The sequence below is a fragment of the Cavia porcellus genome, unplaced genomic scaffold (assembly GCF_034190915.1).
Source record: "Cavia porcellus strain 051 isolate PalLab524CR breed Dunkin Hartley unplaced genomic scaffold, mCavPor4.1 scaffold_24, whole genome shotgun sequence".
Classification (NCBI taxonomy): domain Eukaryota; kingdom Metazoa; phylum Chordata; class Mammalia; order Rodentia; family Caviidae; genus Cavia; species Cavia porcellus.
In genome coordinates, this window is record NW_026947507.1 from 48,884,638 (window position 1) to 48,891,060 (window position 6,423).

The 6,423-nt window shown below is 37.3% G+C and overlaps 1 pseudogene; it reads right to left on the reverse strand.

Annotated features, from left to right (window-relative positions):
• Positions 1-3,017: 3,017 nt before the first annotated feature.
• On the reverse strand, positions 3,018-4,077 carry LOC100723978 (E3 ubiquitin-protein ligase RNFT1-like; annotated as a pseudogene).
• Positions 4,078-6,423: the final 2,346 nt, after the last annotated feature.

Here is a 6,423-nt window from a genome sequence, read left to right on the forward strand (position 1 = left end):
TGAGCCGCTGTCCTTGTCTGTGTGCTTCTAGAACACCTGTACATACTAACGACTATGCTGTATTTGTCATCTGATCAGCCTCTTTTTTATTGTTTTTATTTTAAAGACAATAAGACCAAGAAAAATAAAACAGAATAAAGCCAATCAGAACAAAACAGTGTAAGTGACACAGACTTGAAGACAATAGGAAATCAAAAATGGTTACCATAATGCCTCTTGCTATCTTCAAAATAGCAGCAGATACCTTAAGACATGGTAAAAATCAAACAAAACAACACAGAATAGAAGCAATACAAACAAAACAATGAATGCAGTAAAGGACTTCAAAACAAGAAAACAATAAGTCTAAAATGGCTACCATAATCTATCTTGTTATCTTCAAAATAGCTGCCCATGCCATTAGATATAATAAAATCAAACAAAACAAAACAGAATAAAACCCAACCTAACAAAACAATGAGAATGATAGGGGACTTCAAAACCAGACAATAGGGAATCAACAATGGCTACCACCTTCAGAAAGAAATACCCCAGAAATGCTGCATTGCACAATGTTATCCTCTGAATAGACGATCAGACCACTGACTTAAGACTGCAAAGTCAGTAAAACACTAAAAACTACAAGCATTAAATTGTATCTTACCTCAATAGCTATCATTGCAGCCTGTGTTTCTCCATATCAGCCAGTCGCTTATGGTGGCCAGGGGTGGTGATGGGGCTCGCTATTCTTGTTTCTCACCCTGCACACCAGAAGGGGCTGGCATCTGGCTCTTCTCCCAGTGGCCTGTGCATGGTGCTGATTTGCAGGGAGGGCTTGTTTCTTGGTGAATTCTTGTTCTATTTTCACACAGTCTTCATGCTGACTCACGGGAAAAGAATGATATCTGGCTCTTTCCACAGTGGCTGTGCCTAATCTTCTAATATAGTATGTCCTCCAATGGGCCAAGTACATTGAAGGTGAGTGATCATGTCATACTTGTTTTTTAATCATTGGTCAAGATAAATTGCTACTTTCCATTCACTTTCATAACAAGTATTTAGTAGATACCTATGATTCTTCAGTTGCTGTTTAACATGTATATGTAGGTAGTTTTTATTTTATTTTATTCTATTTTGTTTTATTTTTTTTGGTACCAGGAATCAAACTCAAAGCCTTGTGCTTGCTAGGCAGGTGCTGTGCCACTGAGCCACATTCCTGACCCTTACGTATAGTATTTAATAAATTGATTTGCAATTCAAAAAATTTTCCTATTCATTATATATTCATTACAATGTATGAGAAACAGTACATTATTTATTTTTTTGCCATGAACGAATTGAGATAGATTTTATGCTTGTTGAACATTTTACATTCATATTACACAGAATCATTCTTTTTTTTATTTTAAAGAGGGTAAACAAAACAGATCAGAAGGAAACAATGTAAGTGACACAGATTTCAAAACAAGAGAACAGGAAATCTACAGTGGCTACCATAATGTCTCTTCTTCTAAAGAGTTGTCTATATCTTCACACACAATGAATTCATGCAAAACAAAAAAGTATAAAACTGATCAGAACAGAGTAATGAAGGCATTACATGCCTTCAAAGCCAAACAATACGAAAATCAATAATGACTACTGTAATGTCTATTGTCCTCTTCAAAACAGCTGTCTATACCTTCATGCATGTTGAAATTAAACAACACGAAATAGACTAAAACCGCTCTGAACAAAGATAGAAGCAGTACTGGATTTCACAGCATGACAATACGAATCAGCAATGGTTACTATAATGTCTCTTTTTCTTCAAAGTAGCTGTTCATTTTATCATGCATAATATAATCAATTCTCATAAACTGTTTAGGAAAAGTTCTAATACATGTATAAGCCTCTACATGTACATCTATCCTCTCTGTATTAAAGGGAAAAACAAAACGAAACAAAACAGATTACTAGAAAAACAAGATACAAAAAAGATAAATAAATAACAATAACAACGAGCCCAAAACAATGATGATGTAGGCCTTCAAAACAAGGTAGTAGGAACAGAACTAAGGTTGTTATTTTACATAGTGTTCTTCAGCAGTCCCTCAGATCACCAGACACAAACATACAAAATTGTTGCAATTCTATGAATGTTAATTGTTTTGTTCCAAGAACTTACAGAATTTGTAGCACAATCATCTTAGCTATCCTAAGTGTGTTTATAAAAATTTAGATATTTTTTCTTTTTCCTTTTTCCTGAGATGCTATTCCCCCACCCCTTTAGCAGTACAGAATCGTTCTTAAGTGCCAAAAAGAATTCTGAAGAGTACTAACCCTTTTAAATTTTTAATTTTTAAAATTTTTTTATTAAAAAAAGGAGATTAAGATAAAAGAGAACATAACAACGCAGGTCAGAACAAAACAATTTAAGCAACATAGTGTTTCACCACAAGATAACCCAACGTAACAGTAGTTACCATAGTATCTCTTTCTTGAAATATTTGACTATACCTTCATATACTATAGCATCAAACATAACAAGACAGTGTAAAACCATTCAAGAGGATGAAAATATCATAGGGTATTTAGAACCAGCTAACACAAAACAAACAATGGTTTCTTTTTTTTTTCTTTTCTTCTTCTTTTTTTTTTTTTTTTTTTTTTTTTTTTGTCTTTTTCGGTACCAGGAATCGAACTCACGACCGCACACTTGCAAGGCAGGAGCTTATGCCACTGAGCTAAATCCCCAGCTCCCAAACAATGGTTTCTATATTATCTTCTTGTCTATAAAAATTTTTATTTATACTATCACATATAATAAAATCCAATAAGATACGATGTTATAAAACCGATGGAGACAGAAGAACAAAAGCTTTATGGGACTTCTAAACAAATTCATATTAAATCAGCACTAGCTATTATAATGTCTTGTTTTCTTCAAAATAACTGTTCATACCATCACAGACAATAAAACCAAACACCCCAGAATAAAAAAAATTTTTTAAAAAGAGTACTAACTCTTACATTTTACAAGTGAGAAAGTGCAGAAAGTATGACACATTTGAAAAGACAAGAGGGGCTGAGGTTGTAGCTCTGAGATAGAGTGCTTGCCTAGAATGCCCTAAGGTCGTGGGTTCAGTCCTTAGTACTGGCAGATGAGAAAGTCTGACATGTTGAACAAATTATCATCCACACCCGAAAACTGTCTCATGCTGGCAACTACTCCATAACTTGGTCTTGTAAAAAATAAACATAAAACCTGTCTAAAAGTTCCCAAATGTCCAAAAATATCCAAAAGTTTAAGGATGAGGTAGAGAAATGCCATCAATATCCCAAGACTCTACCTAGTTCCATTATCCAACTCCCTGTAGTTTATATGGTAAGAGAACCAAACCGGCAGGGGAACAAAAGTTTGGCAACACTGACATAATTCTTCTAAAAGCATACACCAGTAACTCTTTGATTTAAAAGGCACGATGAAAGAAGGCATCAATAAAATAAGGCATTTTAAGCCCATGAAGAGGAATTGCAGATTGAAGTCTATAATTCCAACAATTCAAAGTACTTCCCAGAAGCTCAAAGGATCCAGTGTAGGATTCAAGAAAACTAAGCTGTAAATAAAGTGACTCAGAATGAAAGGTACAGTACAAAAGAACAGAAGATTCTGCTAAGAATACCAACAACTAAGCACACTGAATCTTTGAGGATCATTCTCTTGGAAAAATCTGATTTACAATGCTTTCATTTGCTTATATAAAAGTTGTTGGCAGACCAATTCCAAGAGACATTTCTTTTATATGCTGCATTTAAAGTTTGACAGTATCAAAAATCTATGGAAGGCATTTTTGCAAGCACTTGAGAAGACAGCGTAATTCTGAGAAGTCTGTTCCCCAAACACCGTGGCAGTGTCATCGGACAGCCTTGCTTCACTGTGGGGGTGACTCTGTAACGACTATGTACACATCCGTAAGTACAGCTATGGACCCCTAACCTTACATTTCTGGAGCTTGGATTTTCAACATGTTCTTTAGGTAAGGCATTTATCTGGATATGAACATCTGCAAATTGAAGACAAGCCTCTCCGCCAGCCAGTGTGCTACATGCACACATGGGGAGGCTGGTGCACCCTCACCACCTGCAGTTCTCGGCTTGCGTGGCCCCGTAGTATTTTTTCTTTGATTCAGATTTCTTTACTTCAGGGGTCGGTCTCCTAAACACCCTTAAAATCGGAATATTCTGAGGGAGTCACCATGCAGTTGCTAGGTGAATGTGTCAGTCTGCAAATGGCACTGACAGTCTGCCCATTAAAAAGTCTCTCAGGGGCGCACGATGGAGGGGACAGGGTGTCAGAAAGGAGGCCGCGGCCGGAGAAGACTCCCTGCGTGGTACGGCAGGGGTCTCCCCGGAGCCTGCGAGGTCTCCCAGCTTCACACCGAGGCGCACTTACGGGGGCGACCTGGGGTCGGCTTGGTTCGCTGACGGTTTCCGCCGGCGCGCAAGCCAGGCTGCTACGTGTTTAAAGTGTCTGAACAGCGACTTCGGCAGGGCATTTTGTGTCTTTTCCATAAATAAAAACACAGAACCCATCCCCACTCCTCTGAAGATCCGGAGCAGACGGAGGCCTCTGCCCGCAGCGGGGACCGCAGCCTCCCGCCCGCGCCCTGCTGGCAACGCCCTGCCGCCCAGGCCGAGCGCTGCGCACGCGCTCCCCTCCCAGGCACTTTCCTGTGCTGACCAAACCGTTTTCTTTCTTCACTAGTGCAAACAACATGCACTTAATTTTATATTAATTTAAAAAGAGCATTAAACAATCTTTGGAAATGGAAGGAAAGGATAGTAGTTATCGTGAAGGACAAGTTATTTGAGACAGAGGAAATCAAGGTTTAGCAAAATAACTTTCAGTAAAAAACCCTGATTTTATTTTCACTCAAGAAATGAATAAAATATTTCAAATGTACTTTCTCTCTCCATTTTTAAAGTCACATTGTAATAAAAATATATTTCGCAAACTGTGACACTTATTCCGTGTAAATATGTAACCCCGGAATTATGTAAATATCATCTATTTAGAAATAACCGTTGGCCAACTTTTACTAAAGATTACAAAAGCTCTTTCAGTCTTGTATGCATTACTTTAAGAAAAATTTAACCTTAAGGAAAATGAAAAAATTATATAACGAGCACCTATATGCTTTCGGTCTTGTCATTTTTACTTTCATAAATAACATAACAAGTGTGAAATGAAGGTATTGGAGTTAGCTACTCAGTGCGGTGCTTGCTAAGGCACTTTCCGGGGAGGACGCCTTTGGGAAACGTGAGCCCGCAGGCCCTGGCGCGGCTCAGCAGCGCCCTCTACTGAGCCCTGCCTAGGGCCACTTTCAGCGCAAGTCCCTGGCCCTTGAATCATAGAAATACAGGAAAATGACAAAGTGAAAGACCAAAATGCAATCTCAAACCTCCAGCCCATCCCATCAACTCTTAGGAGCTATGTACATAGAAGAAAATATATGCCATACACCTGAAATATGTGAAATAATAGCAACTGAAATAAAGAAGCAACTCTAGGAAGCTTTAAAGGAATTCAAGCTAGAAATAATCTCCCAGGTAAAAGAAGAAATGACAAAAGCAATGAAAGAGATGCTGAACATACCTAAAGAAGACACAGTTAAAAAATTAGAGGAACTAAAGAAAAAGGTAGAATTCCTGGATTAACAATATAAGAAACAGGGGCTGGAGATTTAGCTCAGCAGCATAAGCGTCTGCCTTGCAAGCAGGCAGTCGTGAGTTCAATCCCTGGTACCGATAAAAAAAAAAAAAACAATATAAGAAACAAACAGAATACATAAAGCAAATGCAAAGAGATATACAGGAAATCAAAAATTCCATTGAAAGTTTTAAAAACCGCCTCAATGAAAGTGAACATAGAATTTCAGACCTCGAAGATAGGATTGCAGATAGTGAACAGGAAAGGAAAGATCTTTTAAAAATAACAAGGAATCAGGAAATAATTATTCAACAGCTGCAAGATGATGCAAAGAAAAATAACACACTATTGATAGGGATAAATGAAAAAGAAGGGGGCATCATAAAAGTTGTCAACAGGATATTTAGAGAAGTAATAGCTGAGAATATCCCAAACATGAGAATGGAAACTGACATCAGGATCAGTGAAGCATACAAAACTCCAAATAGTCATAACCAAAATAAAACTACACCCAGACATATAATAATCACCATCCCAAAAATCCAACATAAGAATAGAATATTAAAATCTGTCAGAGTGAAAAGATAGATCACCTATAAAGGAAAACCTATCAGAATTACAGCAGACTTCTCAGAACAAACAATAAACTCAAGAAGAGTATGGAGTGAAGTATTTCAGATCCTAAAGGAAAATGATTTTCAACCTAGAATGATGTATTCTGAAAAACTGTCCTTCAAAATTGATGTTGAAAT